We start from the raw sequence: 19,124 nt of genomic DNA, 5'->3' as shown, positions 1-19,124 counted from the left end.
GTTATCACTGGAAAGACCTAGTTAGTAGATAAGAAAATTAAGAATGATAAAAATATCTAATCAGATATGACAATCAAGTCATCAAATTTGACTCCACGTGTTAATACTCTCTTCAAAATAAATAACTAATCATTACACTTGCTCCTATCTCCCAGAAATATGTATCTGTGAAGAGAGATAAACAGCAAACAGTCCATTGTAAAGGAGAGATCTATATATAACTTAGTGAAAAAAACTTCATGGGGGGAAAAAAAAAAACACAGAAAGAGAATAAGGAACATGTAATCATATTTTTTAATGAATTACTTGAGAACAGTTTCTTTAACTTAAATATCAAGCTATATTTTTACAGTAGAGTGATTATACATTATCAGCAAAGGAATTTATATATAATAATTTGAAACAAATTTTGTGTCCATTTTATATATTTATATTGGGAAATATAATTTTATAAAAATCTTATCTACCTCAGCATGTAATATGATTTTATTTAACATTGATGCAGAAGAACTTTCTGAATTTGTTCATTAACTTCATAGTTGCATGGGAGAGTACAACAATCTGTGCACAAAGAAAATACCCCAGGGTCGAGTACAGTCACAAGTATATTAAAATGCACCCTTTATAGTGTATTTCCTTGGAGTGCTCATAAATTTTAAGGTACTTAATTATAAAGTTGTCATAGCAGTAGTTGGCAAAACGTGGTCAGTGAACATTTTCCTTTTCCCTCAATGTGTATTTTTTTTTTAAAGATTTATTTATTTATACAAGCACCTGGGTACAGACCAGAGGCATGGGAGGGTGAGAGAATTCACCAGAGATAGAGCAGGGAGCAGAACAGGCAGAAGGACCAAAGTACACTGCTGAGGGGAGCAGCGGGTGGGGCAAGAGAGGTCTGCCTTGCCATGTGGGCATCTCCCTGGCTGTCTGGGAATCGAACTAGCACTGCAGAGGCTGCGGACAGCTCTACAGCGCTGCGCTCAACATGCTGTGCCACTGGGGAGGCCCCTCAATGTGTATTCTTTTGTCTCCAGTTATTGGCGTTAGAAAGCGTTGCTCACCTGCTTCCAGAGAAATGTTATTATTTTAGAATAGCAGCAAGGAATATAAATTAATAAAATATGATTTTGTTTGGAAAGACAGTTGAAAATGGTTTGAAGGAATTCACCTGGATGTTTACCAAGTGATCTTTCATTTTGTTTCTTTGTTTACCATCATGAGAGAAACACAATAGACTCTTACAGTATCTTGATAGAGATGCAACGTAGACTGGAACTCCTAAATCAGAGAAGGTGCAATTCTGACAAACATATATTTAAATCAAGTCCCCAGCACCATGAATCACCAACCGCAGGAAAAAAAACAAGTTCTAGAAGGGTATGTACTCAAGGTAGTATTTATGTCTACATATATTTTCTGTGACTGTCTCCAAGTATGTTTTCTGAAAAAATCAAAAGTTTTTCAAGAATTTGAAAAATTATTTCCAATGAACTGGTACAAAGGAATTTAAACATCAGACTGGTAACTTGGCTATATATATATTTGCAACTTTGGAACTTTATGTTCTATGAAATCTGAAAAGCAAAACAATTTTATTTTTAGCTTTTATTTTTTTTTTTTTGTAATTTTGAAAACACTATTTTAGGCAAAAGACTCCTTGGTTCAGTCTAGATAAGCAAATACCCTAATTAATAAAATTACCTTCTGACTATAATATTTCTTGTCCTATTTGTTCTCGTCATTTTGAAAGAATAGAAGTCAGAATTTAAATGCCAATGTAAACACCAGATGTCAATAGAGTTATTCAGAAAGAACTTCTGGTCACTTCAAAAGGCACAGCATTTTTAAAAGATTTCATTTAGTCTCCCTGTTATAAACAATTTAAGATTTTCTAATTCTTTATGTGGAGTCACAGCTTCTGACTAAACACCTTTTTCTTAAAACCAAGAGTATATCTAATTAATGAACAGTTTAACGCAAAATATAACTTTATAGTATATACTTGTGAACCATTAGGGAGGAATGTTGTAGTCTAGTTTAGAACAAAAACCATGTTTAGCTTGTACACATTTTCTTTCCTACTGTATTTACAGCTTGTATCTTTTTCATTAAAAAAAACTAAGAGAAGAAGGAGATTCATCTATGTTTGTGTTCATAATATATGTGATATATGCATAGATTTAATTAATTAAAAATAAGTTTGATATTTTTTCTAAAACCTATTATTATTGTCAAGTTATAGATCTTAGACCCTCCCTCCAAAGTCTGATGCACATGACTGTCTTCCTATGTCTAAATTGAGAAAAAGGAAAAAATTCAAATAAAATCATCAATTATTCTTCATATTTCTATTAACATCATCTATATTTTATTTTACTTATTTTTAATTGAATTCACATTGTATTATAAAATTATATAAATTTTAGGTGTGCATCATTGAAAATAAATGTCTGACCTCTATTTTGATTAAATAAAATCATACATTATCAAGTCTTAGAAAAGTGATAAATAAGATTATGATTAATTGCACTAGTACCATGGAGTTGCTGATTAAGGTAGTGAATTCAAGATTCCTAATGAAAACATCTAACCCTAATACTCCTAAAGCCAAACCAAAACAAAGCACAGGTAAGGGTCCCAAAGTTGCCTCATACCAAGCTCACTGGTGGCTAAAGAAACAAAATTTTCATGAAAATTAGAGCATTATAGTAGAATGAAACTGTCCTTACTCCTAGTAAGATAGGTAAATGAAAAAAGCCTCCAGAATATTAATTCCTCAAATCTAAGGAAAAAAAAAATCAACGAATAAGCTTATCCTTTTCCTATTTTGACTAAACCATGTGAAAATTGTTTCTGGATAAAACTATGTGAAATGTAGTAAGTGGGTCATAAGATGACATTCTGGAGGAGAAGGATCCAGGGATAAATACTGAGCTGGAGGATTATGTATTTCCTTTGGCATAACAAATCAATCCATCTGTTTGTCCATCCATCCACTCACCCATCATTTAGCTATTTTTCTAAATTATGTTACATAGTCCATTTATATATTATATATTAATAGTCTTTCCTATATATTTAAAATAATTGATAATATATACATTACATAGTACCACTGATAATATACTATATACCTTATAAACACGTGTATGTACTATATCAAATATATATGTATGTATATATACAATTACTATAATTCAGAACAGGAAAGAAATATCAGACATGAAAACTTGATAATAGAAATGAACAAGTTAACAGAAGATTTAAAAGATAAATTAAGAAAATCCAGAATTAGAATAAAAAAACACATGTTAGAATATGACAAAAATAATTTCTTAATTAAAGCTTGGGATCTGTCAATTTGTCATCTGACTATTAGGAATTTTATAAAGAGAAAAAAAGGGAAAGGATTATCTAATAAACCACAAAATAAAATTTGCTAGAACTGAGTGATAAAAGTCCCAAGATTGAAAGATCCTTTGAGTGTTCAGAACAATAAGTGAAAAATAAAAACACCCACTGGACATTGTAAAAAAGAGTTATGCTAACAAAAAGTCCATGATTTATAACTAAATTTTTTTATAATCCATAGTGAAACAAGGGACAAATTTTACTTGTTGTTTTTGCTAGTGTTCAAAAAAATACCAAACTTTATGATGTGGACCATCCTTATGAATTAGAAATTAGAAATTTTGGAAATCTGGCATAAAGTCTGTATTTATATTTATAAAAAACCTCATCATACAAAAGGGGTCAGAATTAGAATGATGTAGAATTCTCAAAGCAGCAGAAACTTAAAGTGAAGTGATATATTCAAAATATTGAAGGAAAATGATTCTATACCTAGCCAAACTTTTAATCAGATTAAAAAAACCTTTCCAATACAAAAACTGGTAAAATTGGCCACCGTCAACCTATCTTAGGAAGAGGGTCTAAGCCACCAATATATGAATGTAAAAAAGATAGACATGTGATTTTGGAGGTCCAACATAGGAGAAAGGCAAAGGGAACCCCCACCCTCTTGGTGAAATGAAGTCCAGGGATCACTGCTGCTCTTCAGACCTGGAGCAACCATTCCATATAAGAGGAATTTTAGAGCTATAGTAAAGATTTAGGATACATTGGGTCCCATTTTGCTGACACTTTCTTCCTGGAACTTTGCATCATTTTTCTTTCCCCACTCAACTCCGAACCTTGTTAATCCATGCTCTCTGATTATTTCCATTTCCTCTCCATCTTCAGATGCAAAGTTTAAAAAATAATGCCCAGAGGCCTGTTTTGTTTGGCCTCAATAGTGTTTGAATTTATTATAAGTATTTAAAAAATTAAGGATGGTCACATAAAAATTCTAATTTCTGTCTTGAAAATTGTAAGATCAAACCACACAGGTCATACATTCTGACATGGCTATAGTTGACATCAGCTGAGTAGTGATAGGGCATATCTTTCCAATTTGTCACAGATCAAACACAGCTTGTCGTCTCTTACCCCAACCTATCTCACTCATTATGCAATGTCCCATCATTCCAGGCATGTGGCTTTAAAACTCCTCTTCTAAGACTGATTTGGGCATTACAACTACACTGGTGCCTCTTGCTTAAAGGTTAATCACAGCTTATTTCTTATTATCACTTTTAGACTTTGGGCAGATATCTTCCTTTTCATATTTTTGTGCTGATTGAATTTGGGGCCACTTAAGTGAGAGTCCTGGTCTCTGAGATCCCTACTTTCCATTATCTGGGAATCATCATCCCACAAATTTCTATGTCAAAGCAGTCTTGGTTGCACACCCTTTTGCTCACCATTGAACTTGATCCAAGAATATTAATTTTCCCTCTGTAAATGTTTGATTTTGTGGCTCTGTTTAAATAGTGGTTTGTGGCTATTCCTTGATTTCACCTTGAGTTCCATTAAGGAACTGGATTTTTACCAATAATTACAGGTATGAGGAGTGTGTGACAGAAGAGGCACTAAGTTATTGATTGGAAGACATGAGTGTTGTTTCTTTCCTTCACTACTTAGTAGACGTGTAACTTTGGAAATGCCACATCTGTCAGATGTAGAATTGGGGAAAATGAGTTCTTTTTGGGTTTAAGGCTCAATAATTTTCAGTGAAATTTCCTCTATGTTATCTCATTTCAAGCTTAAGTGAAGTCATTCAAGGAGTGATTTCTCTTAGATGACTGGACCAGTCCATGAATGAGTTTGACTGATATCTTGATCTTTTAGCTTCTGGATCAGTCTTTATTCCATCATGCAACAAGTTATTAGCCATTGAGGTACACGTTTTACAATTCTGTTTTAAAAGCCCTTGATCTCTTTTGTACCAGCTTCAATCTACCCCAAAATGCTATTCATAGTCTCAGAGAGAAACTTTAAGAAATGAGGGACTTTGACCACTTAATTTTTTCTTTTTACAATTTTTAGGATCATTTTCATATCTGGACCTTATCAGAGTTTACTTTATCACCACTGGTTGAGCACATAGTAACATACACAATCTTTGAATTAAATATACAGGGCAAGGATAAAATCTGTCATCCAAATCTGAAATCCATGGCCAAAGGAAGTGACCATTTTTATTGCTCTTAAACACACATGTAAATTGGGACAAAGATTTTCATTATATAAAGAATTTGCACAGTGACTGGCTTAAAATAAGCACTCAATAAATGGAAACTTTTTAAAAAATGTGTTATCAAAGGGGTGAAGAGTTCATCAGTTACTAAATAGCATGCTTATGAGCTGTTCCCTTAAAAAGTGACACAGAGCAATGGGTTTCTGGTAAAATATATATATATATATATATCTATATATGTATATATATATATTCTTGTTGGAGAGGTGGAATTTGAAGTTTACTAGATTTTCCACCAAACTGGGGAGTGTGAAGAATTTTTGTAGGGAAACTTATAGCTGAAGGTTATTTTTTAGGGAGATGAACAGGGAAAGGCCAGAGCCACAGAAAAATAATTACTGTAAAATCAGGGCATTTAAGAGTAACAAACTACTAGAATTCAGGGAGGATTCAACTTGTTTTTCAGGTTATACCCAAATATTTGTTATTGTTGAGTCTTACTTCATGTAGGAAGAGACCGAAGTTGAGAATATTTTTAAACTAGTTTGTCCAGGTGCCTCCCCCAGGATTACACATTATAATTATACACTATATTTTCAATGTCATGTTCTGAGGAACATACAATTTACTTTCTTAGTGGTGTCCTATAGAATTATCGGTACTGCAGGGCCTGTGCTGTGTTTGCCCGCTATCCTTTTCCTGGGGAGCAGGCATGCTGAGAGGCAATCCATCTTACTTACTCTCTTCATTCCAACTTGAGACTTGCCCCCTGATCTCTGAGGTCCAATCTCTAATATTTCAGCACCAGCTGCAACCCAATCTTTTAGTGCACACAGCTGAGCTAAATTAATCTAATTTTTTTAGCCTTTGCACCCTAGATATCAATCTCCTGGGCAGTTAGCGCTCCCTGAGCCAGGCATGGATTCCAGAGCCCCTTATCACTGCCCCCTTTGTACTCCAGTCCCCAAGTTGCAAACAGCCCTGTGGGCACCACAGAGCTACACAAACATTTGTCCCCACAGCCGACTGGCTTCCTCAGGCCAGTGCGCCTAATGAGCTGGCTGTTGCCCGTAAATCAAGTCAAGCATACACAGTCTGAGCTTTCATCAGGTGAGCCCTGTTCAGCAATGCCTTTGAAGGAGGGGCCCCTGTGGGCTGCAGAGGCTGCAGGCTGCCCAGATAAACACCCCATCTCAAAGATGTTGTTCTGTTTTGCAGACAGGCTTGTCGTTAGTGGGAGGAAGTGTGCTGGATTGCCAAGTACCAGGAGCGGACTGATGCAACTTGGGAGCCAAGGAAAAGAAACACACATACACACACACACTCACACACACCCTCTCAAAGAGTCCAACTGAAGACATGAGGAAAACAGAAGGTGTGAAAGACTCGCATCCCATCCTTTCACCATGGATGTGCCATTACTAGGCAGTCTGCAGAGAGGGGCTCTGTGGTGAGGACCTCCAACAGTGCTCTAATCAGACTCATCACCTCCTTGGGGACCCTCTTCCTGAGTTTTTCCACCCTTTCCTTGTTGAAGCCTCCTCTGCTATTTAGTACTTTTTCTGCACACCCTCTGTAGTTACATTCTAGAGTGTTCCACCAATTAACTTCCAATCAGAAAGCAAGGCAAAAATAGCATATGATGATTTCTTATGCTTCTATTTTCTTTTCTATCTAGGGCAAAATGTTTTTTACATTGGTTTGGAATCTTCTCTTATGATTAGCAAATGCTTATTAAATTTTCTATTGATTTTTTAAAAATTCATTTAGGAACACCCCATTTTATTCATTCATTAATAATAATGATTTTCAGTTAATATTTACTGAGTACTCCAAGTGCATTAGATGCTATTCTAGGGGTAGGGAATAAAGCAAAAACAGAACACCTGTTTTTGAGAGCAACTGCATTCTATAGGGGAGGGACAGACAATCAATGAGAGCAATAAATGCAGGATGCAACTTCAGATGGTAATCAGTGCTATCAATAAAATTTAAGTGGGAGAGGAAATAATGAGGGATGGGAAGGATGATGGCAATGGGAATGTTTTCAATAAAACATCAGGTAAGTTCTCCCTGAAGAGGTCACATTTAAGCCAAAGCTGTATTTGAAGAGGAGCAAGAATAAGTGATGATCTGGATAAGAGTCCAGAGAGGAGGGAACCGAATACAAGGTGAAAAGGGAAGGCAGCTCAAGGGACAGGGAGACGAGTAGGGAGACTAAATTACAAGTGAGAAGAACTTAGGTAGGCGATGGAATCAGGGAACAGGCAGGAGGCTGGCCTGATACGAGGCTATGAGGAGGGACAAGGCTCAGTGTATGTCACGCCTGTTTTATCCATCATAGCTTCTGGCTACTCCCCCAGATGACAAGGAGAGGACAATTTTGTTAGGTAACAAAATTAAACTTACAAATAATGAGGAAAGAAGATATAGTTTATGCTAACTTGCATTTTACAGTGTTGACTATGGCTTCTTTACCATTTTATTTTCTCTAGGCAATTTCTAACAGACCCTCCTATACCTGGACAGCCTCAAGTTATATCTGAGTAGAGCAAATGGTGTCAGGAGGACTGTTGCACAGATCAGGCACAATACAGCTAAATACAAATTAGGGGATATTAAAGTCAGTATTATTTATCCAAATCTACAGCATTTCCAAACCATCTTGATATTTTTTGCTACGTTCTTATAGTATTACTTAGAAAATACTTTCCTCAAATTATCTTAACATTTTACTTAAATAAATTTGTCGATGAAGGAAACTAGATCACTATGATAAGCAGAAAGCCAGTGTAGTTTGTCAGAGAAAAAAATACATATCAATATAATTAAATAAATGTGTAATTTCCATTTTGTTAAAAACTATCAGGAGTACCCTTAACTACTATACACCTACTACTCACAAAGTTGTGGACAGTATTTTTTTAATGATGTGAATCTCTGTTTACAACAGCAAAAAAAAAAAATAAACAACTAAGTACCCCAACATAGAATGGCTTATTCTTTTTTTTTTAAGATTTATTTATTTATGCCAGGCACCGAACTCATGCTGCAGAGGCTGCATATAGCTCCACAGTGCTGTACTTAACACCTTAACACTTAACACAGTCCCCCAGAATGGTTTATTCTTTGTTCTTATATTTCATATATCATATAGTTTTTAACAATTCTACTTCAGGAATTTAGAAAAACTTGTGTTGCCTTTTTAAGTTTTTCCAATGTTAGCTTTAGATACTGCATAATAATGGCAGTTAAAGGCAACAGCATGGAATACTATGACCCAGTGTGGCACGCTTTCTTCCTTTTCAGTTGATTTTAGCACAATTGCTCAAGACAAGTTGGAAACACTAAATAATAAAAAAATTGATATTGAAATCATCTTCCTCCCTTCCTCTTTTTATGCTCCCTTAGAGTTATCCTGAGATATGGAGAGGTAGAGGAATAATGGGTCAAAGGAAAAGATGGTTGTAGTCTACAAACTCACATCCTTTCTTTTTATTGTTCCTATCTAAATTCAAGTCTTGACTGTCTCTCAGATTGTTTTGATAATTTCAAAAGATCTCACAATGGATCTCTGTTCCCTTTTCTCACCCTGTCCAGACTGTGGCTCTCAGTGTGTAGGAAAGCTTCAAAATAAAGATAAATACTGGATGGTGTCACTAATATATGGAATATAAAGTAACTAAATTAAAAGTCAGATAAAGACTTTTAAAAGTAACCCTTGATAGCTGACTATAGAACTGAAGCACCAAAGGGGGAGGGGGCAGGGATAGGAGCAAGTGGGAATGAAGCACAATGGAGGAGGGTGGTGGACTGTGGGTGAGTTGGTGGTGAGTATACTATGGTGGTAATATCCGATGAGAGTATCCAAATACTACCTCAATTTAAAAAAAATCACTCTACTTTTTTAAAAGATCATTTATTTATTTATTTATTTATTTATTTATTTATTTATTTATTTATTTATTTATACAAGAACTGGGGTACAGGCCAGATTTGCAGGAGGGTGAGAGGATTCACCAGAGACAGAGTGGGGAGCAGAACAGGCAGACTGACGAAATACACTGCTGAGGGGAGCAGCAGGTGAGACAGGAGCGGTCTGCTGCACCATGTGGGAACCTCACCGGCCAGCTGGGATCAAACCTGCGCTGCAGAGGCTGCGGACAGCTTCACAGCGCTGCGCTCAACCACCTGCGCCACCAGGGGAGGCCCAATCACTCTCTTATTTTAAAAGCTTTTAATAATTTCTTACTGCCCCCTAAGGAATTGATTTCTCTTAGATATTCATGGTCTCCCATGATATTCCACAATCTACTTTTATCTCACACATCTGTATTCCATGCCTATATATATCAAATCCACGGAATCAAGCCATCCCCATACTTTTTCATCTCAAATCTTTATGTCGTTCTCATTTCTATAATTCTGTCATCATCATCCTTATCTCTCAAAATTCCAACCAGGTATTAAGTTACATTCCAATTACTATCTCTTTTATAATACAGTCATTATATAGCCATATATGTTCATATGGATATAGAACTGTAATCTTTTGTATCAAATGTTGCTAAGTGTCATAAAGCAGATCTTTCAAATTAGTAAAAGGGGGTTGTTTTGCACATGTATTGGTTCTATTGTCATGACTTTATGTATCCCTTGTAAGACCAAACGGAGCATTTTTGAGACTTCAGGGGCATTTGTAACAAGAATTTGAATATTTGTCCTCTAATTTGTTTTTACTAGGAGAGAAGTAAATGGTTGACAGTAAAATTTCATTATTTGAGGAACTGGAGAAAGTCATTTGCCTTACTACTAACTCTCCAGAGAAAAGAGAAGAAATGGATTTCACTGGCCTATGTTCCACTTCTGCATTAATCACCCTTAATGTCAAATATAATTTCCTTTCCCAAATTTATAGGGACTCATTAGAGACTTTCTATGACAACTCCTTTCTTGTCTATGTTTTTTATAACCATTAAACTCTCAATAATAATGAGTATTTATTTTATTATCATGAAATTGTCAACCCTGAGAGTGACTCAGAGAAATGATATACCAACCCTCATATGGGAGTGAACCACCTGTGTTTCTCTATCACATGCCCCTGCCTGGACACATGCGATTTTCAAGTGTCTGTGCCACGTGATATTAAGATTAGCAGGAGGTTAGTGTGAGGAAAACCAGAGAGACACGTTCTCCTTCAGCTATATTATCAGAGGCTGGAATAGATTAGGTTTCTTTTAATAATCTCCTAAGAATAAAACTAGGAGCTCAAGAAATATGAAAGTCACTTATATTTTAAAAAAGAAAATATGCTGAGATACAGCTTTGCAATTACAGAATATGTTTAAGGTTTGTATTTAACAATTCTTTTATTTATATTATTTAAAAAATTCTTTTTACATCCTTGTTCATTTTTAAATGATATTTGCTTCCCCCCACCCCCTCAGGTGTAGTCCCCATAGAGTTTCCTTCACCAATATACCCGTGCACCATCACCTCAGTCCCCTGTGCTCCTCCCTCCCTCCCTCTGATGCCTCTCCCTCCTCCTCCCCTGCAGGGTGTCTCTGACTTATAATTGTCTGTTTTTGCTTTGTTGTGTTTTGTACTATTATTATTACTTTTACACTGATGTCTTATTTGGTTCCCCTATATTTCTGCTATAAGTGAAACCATCCGATATTTTTCCTTTTCCTTCTGCCCATTTCTTGCTGGATTGTTTATTTTGTTTTTGTTGAGTCATGAGCATAATTCCTTCTAGTTCCATCCACGTTGCTGTGAATGGCATGAGTTTATCTTTTTTTGATTGCTGAATAATATTCCATTGTGTATATATGCCACGCCTTCTTGATCCAGTCATCTATTTTTGGGCATTTGGATTGTTTCCCGGTTTTGCCTACTGTAAATAGTGCTGCAATAAACATGGGGGTACAGGTGTTCTTTTGAATCAATGTTTTTGTGTCCTTTGGGTAGATCCCTAGGAGTGGAATTGCCGGGTCTTATGGTAGCTCCATTTGTAGTAGACTGAGGAACATCCAGACAGCTTTCCATGGTGGTTCTAGTGGTTCGGCCAGTTTGCACTCCCACCAGCAATGTAGGAGAGTTCCTTTTCACCACATCCTCACCAGCATTTGTTGTTGCTTGTTTTTTTGATATGTGCCATTCTTACTGGTGTAAGGTGGCATCTCAACGTGGTTTTAATTTGCATTTCCCTGATAATAAGGGATGTTGAACATTTTCTCATATGCCTGTTGGCCAATTGCATTTGCTCTTTGGAGAAATGTCTTTTAAGTTCTTCTGCCCATTTTTTGACTGGACTGTTTACTTTGTCTTTGTTGAGTCCTGTGAATTCTTTGTATATGTTGGTGATCAGTCCCTTATCAGTTGACTGGGGTGCAAAGATTTTTTTCCCAATCTGTGGGGTGTCTCTCTGTTTTAGTTAATGTCTCTTTTGTTGTGCAGAAGCTTTTCAGTTTGATGTAATCCCAGGTGTTGATCTTTTCCTTGACTATCTTTGCTTTGGGTGATGAGTCTTTAAAGATGTTTTTGGGATGTATGTCTTGTAGTATTTTACCTATATTTTCTTCTATATATTTTATGGTTTCAGGTCTTATGCCCAGTTCTTTTATCCATTGTGAGTTTATTTTTGTGCATGGTGAGAGGTAGTGGTCTAATTTCATTTTTTTTGCATGTGCTGGTCCAGTTTTCCCAGCACCATTTATTGAACAAATTGTCTATGCTCCACTGCATATTCTTTGCTCCTTTGTCAAAGATCAGTTGTCCATATAAGTGTGATTTTATTTCTGGGCTCTCTATTCAGTTCTATTGGTCTGTGTGTCTGTTTTTGTGCCAATACCAAATTGTTTTAATTATTATGGCTTTGTAGTATAGCTTGAAGTTTGGAAGTGTGATACCTCCTTTCTCCTTTGTTTTCATCAGTAAAGCTTTGGCTATTCGTGGTTTTTTTTTTTTTTTTTTGTGGTTCTATCTGAATTTCATCAGCATTTGTTGTATTTCTTTGAAGAATGTCATTGCGATTTTTATTGGAATAGTGTTGAATCTGTATATTGTTTTTGCTAGGGTGGCCATTTTAATAATGTTAAATCTTCCAGTCCATGAGCAGGGGATGTCTTTCCATTTCTTTGTGTGTGTCTTCTTCTATTTCTTTTAACAGTGTTTTATAATTTTCTTTGTATAGGTCTTTCATTTCTTTTGTTAGGTTTTATTCCCAAGTATTTGATTTTTTTTGATTATAAAAGGGATGGTTTTCTTTATTTCTTCTTCTTCAGATTGATTGTTTATAGGAAGGCTACTGATTTTTGTGCCTTAATTTTGAATCCTGCTACTTTACTGAACTGGTTGATTATTCTGAGTAGTTTATCTGCAGAGTTTTTCGGGTTCTCTATGTATATTATCATATCATCTGCAAATGGTGATAGTTTTACTTCTTCTTTCTCTATCTGGATTCCTTGTATATCTTTCTCTTGTCTTATTGCCCTGGCTAGCACCTCAACTATTATATTGAAGAACAATGGTGAGAGAGGAAATCCTTGTCTTTTTCCTGATTTTAAAGGAAAGGTCTTCAGCTTTTCGCCATTGAGAATAATGTTGGCCGTGGGTTTGTTGTATATGGCTTTTATCATGTTAAGGAATGTTCCTTCTATCCCAAGATTTTCAAGGGCCTTCATCATAAATGGATGTTGGACTTTGTCAAATGCTTTCTCAGCATCTATTGATATGATCATATGGTTTTTATTTTTCTTTTTGCTTATGTTTTTTATTACATTGATCAATTTTCGTATGTTGAACCATCCTTGTGCCCCTGGGATGAATCCTACTTGCTCATGGTGTATTATCCCTTTGATGCATTGTTGGATTCCATGGGCAAGGATTTTGTTGACGATTTTTGCATCAGTGTTTATTAGGGAGATTGGCCTGTAATTTTCTTTTTTTTTGTGCTCTCTTTGTTTGGTTTTGGTATAGTATAATGAACAACTTAATTCTTTATAAAATCACAATGAATAGTGTTACTCATGTTAAACATAAGTACAAGCTGTAGAATTATTACTGGAATCATTGGGGAAAAAATTGTCACATGTACCCAGTATAGCACTACTTACCATTGTACCCATTATACAAAAAGTCCATTTGGAAATTTAGAGAAAGTGCATGGAAGCACATGTAGGGAAATCTTCCCCTACCTGATTGGCTGGAATTTCATGGAAACCACTGTATTCTCCCAAGACTTGTCTGCCTTCCTGTCAGAACTTTCCCTCTGTGCTAGTCATGGATGTTTCTTATCCCCTGAAAAGTATCTTTTCTGTCAGAGCCAGGTTCAGTCACTGTGAGCCTTCAAACAGAATAGCTTTCTGCTCTTCATCCCCCAATCTTCCATTCTCATGGTCACATGGCACTTCTAGTGCCAACCAGCTCCAGCAGTTCTTACTCAGAGCTTCTGGGTGTCTGTTAAAGACCATTTGTGACAGAAGTTGAGAGAAATAACAAAGCAGCTCTCCCCAAGCCCTCCGAGGAATGTGCAAACTGGAATGGGGACACATAGGCTCTTTGTAATCTCAGGTACATGGTGTCAGTTGCCTTCTCTGGCTGGCAGGGATAAGTGACAGAATACAATGAAATGCTCAATTGGGCTGCATCGGACTAGTCAGGACAGAGGATGCATTTTATTAAAGAAAGTAACATTGTGCCTCCTGCCAGACTGAGGTAATTTCCTTCCCTTTTCTATACTTCATAGCATTTCAAATTTATACATTTTTATAGTATTTGCCAGAGCTCACCTGAAGAAAGCAATTCCCAAATAAAAAACTTAAAGAAATATTTTTGTTCACGAGCCAGACCCATAAAGAATAACTACCATAGGTTAAAAAAATCCCAACCTAATTTTACAACTAATTACTTAAATAAACCAAATAAACAGACCAGGCTTGTCTCACTGAAAAAAGGAAAAAAAAAAAAGAAAAAAAACATAAGCATATGACCTGCCCTGGAGTTTGATAGATTCTAATAAGAAAACTCCTCAGTCACCTCACCTTCCCATTGGCCTTACATTTAGTGAATTAATTTGTCTCTGTAGCAGGATGCTTGCATAAATTTGAATATATAAGTTAATCAAGTTAAAAAGTAATCACTTTTTAATTAGAGTTGCTTATGGTATTCTTCCATATAATCAGATCTTTCTTGTTAATGACATATGAGAGACTGATGACTTTGATTCTGGACATTCTGCTAAAAGTCAGTAAGTAAGCAAATCCTGAGGCTGAGGCAAGATGGCAGACTAGTAGAATCCTAAAGCTGTAGCAACCTACATCTGCATAGGATCAACTGCATTTAAGATTGCTGAGGATTTAATGACTGACATCTCTAGAGAGGAGAGATAGGAACCAATGGAAGAGTAACTGCTCCTCTTCTGTCTGGCTGAAATGGTTTCCCAGAGCTTTTTAGTCTATTGTAGCTGAAGTGAGCATCTCCAGAGAGAACTCTGTGGAACTGGCAGGGAGTGGATGATGAGACCCCTGGGGCTGCTTTTGGCTAACTTCAGTGATCCTGAAGGATACCTTCATCCCTGTATAGGCTCATCAGACTTCTTGACAGCCTACCTGCAGTCTCTAGGGATGACTCAACCTGTGGCTTGAGTCCATAGCTGCTAGCAATTCTGTTTGTGCTTGAAGCTCAGGGGGAAGACTCTGTCCTCAAAACCTGCTGAAATCAGAACTAGGCTGCAACTGAAGTGTCAACTGCAGTCTGGGCTTCTAAGAGAGCACTGATGGTAGAGTGTGCCTTGACTTAACAATGATTGCTGATTCCTCCCTCACCTCAAGCAGCTGCAATACCCAAGGAGGCTTATGCCCTTGGCACTCCACTGCAGTAATCTCCTCACAATATTCCTCCCTAGTACCCCTATAGGTGGTGTTTTTGGGCCACCATGCCACATTGGCTGTCGAGCTCCAGTCACCCTAATTGATGAGGATGCTTCAACCAATGCAATAAAGAAAGCACATCATCCAATGACACCACTCTAGTTCAATACAATGAGATCTGCAATTCTAATACAATACTGTCACAGCAGGACTGGAAAGGAAAGCTGTATAGCCTAATCCATAGAAATAAACACAGAACACCAGGATGCTTGAGGGGGCAATTGATGAATCCAGATGAAACCTTGGAGAAAATCCCTAATTCAAAAGAACTAAGCATATTACTGGAAAATACTTCACAGCAACAGTCTTAATGATGCTTAATGAAATTAGGAAACAATGGATGAACAAAATGAAAATTACAAGAACAGAGAAAATATAAAAAAGCCCCAAATAGAAATCATAGAGCTAATGAATGCCATAGTTGATTTAGAAAATACAATAACAGGGTTCAATAGTAGATGTGATGAAGGATGACCAAATTTTCTTGATATGGTGAATTATTCTGATTGATTTACATGTGGTGAAGGTTTAACATTAAGTGGCCATCTTACTCAAAGCAATGTACAGATTCTGTTTCAACTGTACTGATAACAGTGGACATCTTGGAAGAATCAGGAGTGTTTTCTCAGTGCATTTAATATATTAAATATTAGTAATATAATTAGTATGTTATAAAAATCATGTTAATATAAACACTAGATATTAATATATGATTAATAACATATTATGTAATGCTTTAAAATTGCATGTGTATGTTTTATTTTTTACCAAATATTACATTATGACCATTTCTTCATGTCTCTGATTTTTAAGGAAATATATGCAAGATTGAATTAAATTTCCTTTTATAAGATTACCATTATTTATCCATTTTCTATTGCTGAGTATTTGGCCATTATTTTTTGCTATTAAAAACAATGTACAAAATCACTCTTTTGTATAAATCTTTGTCACCATCTGTATTTCCTGAGCATAGACACTCATAAGTTAATCTATTTCATCAGAAGTTATAAACATTTTAATGCTTTGATAAAACTGCATTCCTACTTTCCAGAAATTTCAGTTCATACTTCTAGCAGTTCTTATCGTCTATATCATTGCAAATACAGAGTATCACCTACTTAAAAATATATATATGCTAGTGTTATAAGAAGGAAATGACACAACTTTCTTACATTTTGTTATTACTATGAAAGAATATTCTTAAATGTTTTTCAGTCTTTTCATGTTCTCTCTTAGATGTGTTCACATTCTTTATTTTCTACTGGGATCCAAGCGTTTTATTGATATGGACTCTCTCCTTTGTACATAGGCAGAGTGATATTTTCATACATAAATATGCATTGCAGATAACATGCAGATAAAATATAATTTTCTAATAATTCATGAGAAAACATCTTATGAATGATGGAAGCCCCCAGAGGGTGTCACTATGATGTAGATTGCTGTTGACAATTTAAGAAATACAGTAATAAAATGACAACTAAATTAGCCATCTTGAATTCATTCGGACACTATATAAATAAACATTTCCACCAGGAACTAATCCTCCCAAATGTTTTCCAGTATGTTAGCTATTTCTCTTCTCTAAATTATTGAGCAATTGGAGATGGTTATTTAATGGTTATTTATTTAATATTGCCTTAATTGTTATTGTATGCACTTCCTCTAAAATTGCAGATAAATCTTTTACTTTCTGGGTGTGGTGATAAGGAATGTCACCCCATATTAATACCATATTTGGTATATGCAGAAAATCTTTCTTATCAATGATGCTGATTATGGTAATTCTCATACCTTGTGTATCCTTCAAGAACAAGGCTCAAATTTCACATATATTCATATATAAGTCTCTGGCAGTGGAACATACTGGCTCAGTCAATCTGGATTACCCACTACTCCTTAGCTCCTACCCCTGTTTGTAAGTCTGTTTTTTGCAATGGAGTCACAGAAAATCCCTCTTTGTTCAAGTAAGGAAATGGAAGTGCAATTTATGAAATTTTCTCCTCAGCTAACAGTCTCCATTTCTCAGGGATCAACAAGGAATTGAACAGATTGGTTGGATGTTTCAAGTGTAAATAAAGCATCTGGAACAGAATGAGACTCACAAAATATTGGAACCCACCAAGAAAAGATGCCATTCTGGGCATAGGAGTTCAGAAAAGAGATCACAGAATGGAGGATCATAACTAGGACTCATCAAAGGGGTTGCTCTTTGGGGGTGAACTCAGGAAGGCCCAGGTGGAATATACCTTCAGGAACAGTACCACAGAGTCTTTTCAAAATTTTTTATTTATTTATTTTTTAATAGAGGCTTAGTTTCCACTGTGGTTGAGCTGGTTAGTAAAAATGACAATTGGTTGGTGACTTTGAGGCACTATTTTATAGTGTTTTCTGAATCATTACAAAGATATTTTATATTGTGACATAGGAGATGACTGCTTTTATTTCTTATTCTTGAAATATACATAGGCTACTGACCCCGATGTCTGGCAGTCCAGAACTCCTTACCAACAATGAGGGATAACGGGTCTTACTATATAACTTGTCTCTATTCAGATTTTAATCAATTTAAGAGCAAGGGATGGATTTTGAAATTTTTTCTGGTTTCTCAACAGGCTGCAATAGAAAATAAATTCTGATGACTTGGAAAAGTTAATCCATCTCTGAAAGGTACGAGAGATCAGCTTACTAAGTAGGGGCTAGCCCACTGTTGCAGATCCCGTGGTGAGAGACTCAGTCTTGACTTGGTGCACCTTAAATTAAGCATACTTTTGGCACTATTCTAAGTACAACACTTATCAATCAACTCTTTGTGAGCTGAGTCAATGATTTGACATGTTAAATGAATAATTATGGATTGGCTGACCTAGAGCCCATTTCAGGAGCCAAACATCAACTTACTAATAGTCCTAGGATCAAGATACATACTGCACAGAGGAACATATCTGCAGACAAAAAATGGTTCCATTATTCGTCGGTTAGGTATGATATTTATGATTGATTTTAACCCTTTGACGAGAATGTGTTTTATGCTCTCTCATTTGTTTTCAATCTATTTTAGATATATGTATCTCATGACTCCACATAGTCTAGCCACTTGGTTAATTATACATGTTTGAAACAAATATGGGTACAATTTTTAAGGGTTCATTGATAAATGAACACTTAAACAATCTCCTGTATACCTAAGGAAGTTCTACATTAAAAATAGTCACGTGTACAAGGCACTAATAATTTTACAAGAAATATTTTGTTTCAAAATTTTATTTAAATGTTTATCTTGATTTTCAAAAGTCAGGTGACTTTTGATAGTGAATTTCCACCTTAAAGCACTGAAAATCTAGAGTTACAAGTTAGTTATGTAAGTTAGTTGAGCAGGGAAAAGAAGAGCACCTTCTGGAGTATCCTTAGCACTTTCACACCTTTTAAACCACCTCCAAAGAAACATGTTCTAAGAATTGGCTCAACTGGCTCATACTTCCTTCATTACTCATGAAAATAATTTCATGGAAATTTTATCATAAGACATTATGCTTGCCTGGAAATCTTACTTTTTCTTGCAATATTTCCCTTTCATGTATGAATATGTCTCAGGAATTATGGTATGA

The sequence above is a fragment of the Talpa europaea genome (genome assembly GCF_964194135.1).
Source record: "Talpa europaea genome assembly, chromosome: 8".
NCBI lineage: Eukaryota > Metazoa > Chordata > Mammalia > Eulipotyphla > Talpidae > Talpa > Talpa europaea.
This window is presented reverse-complemented; position numbering follows the sequence as displayed.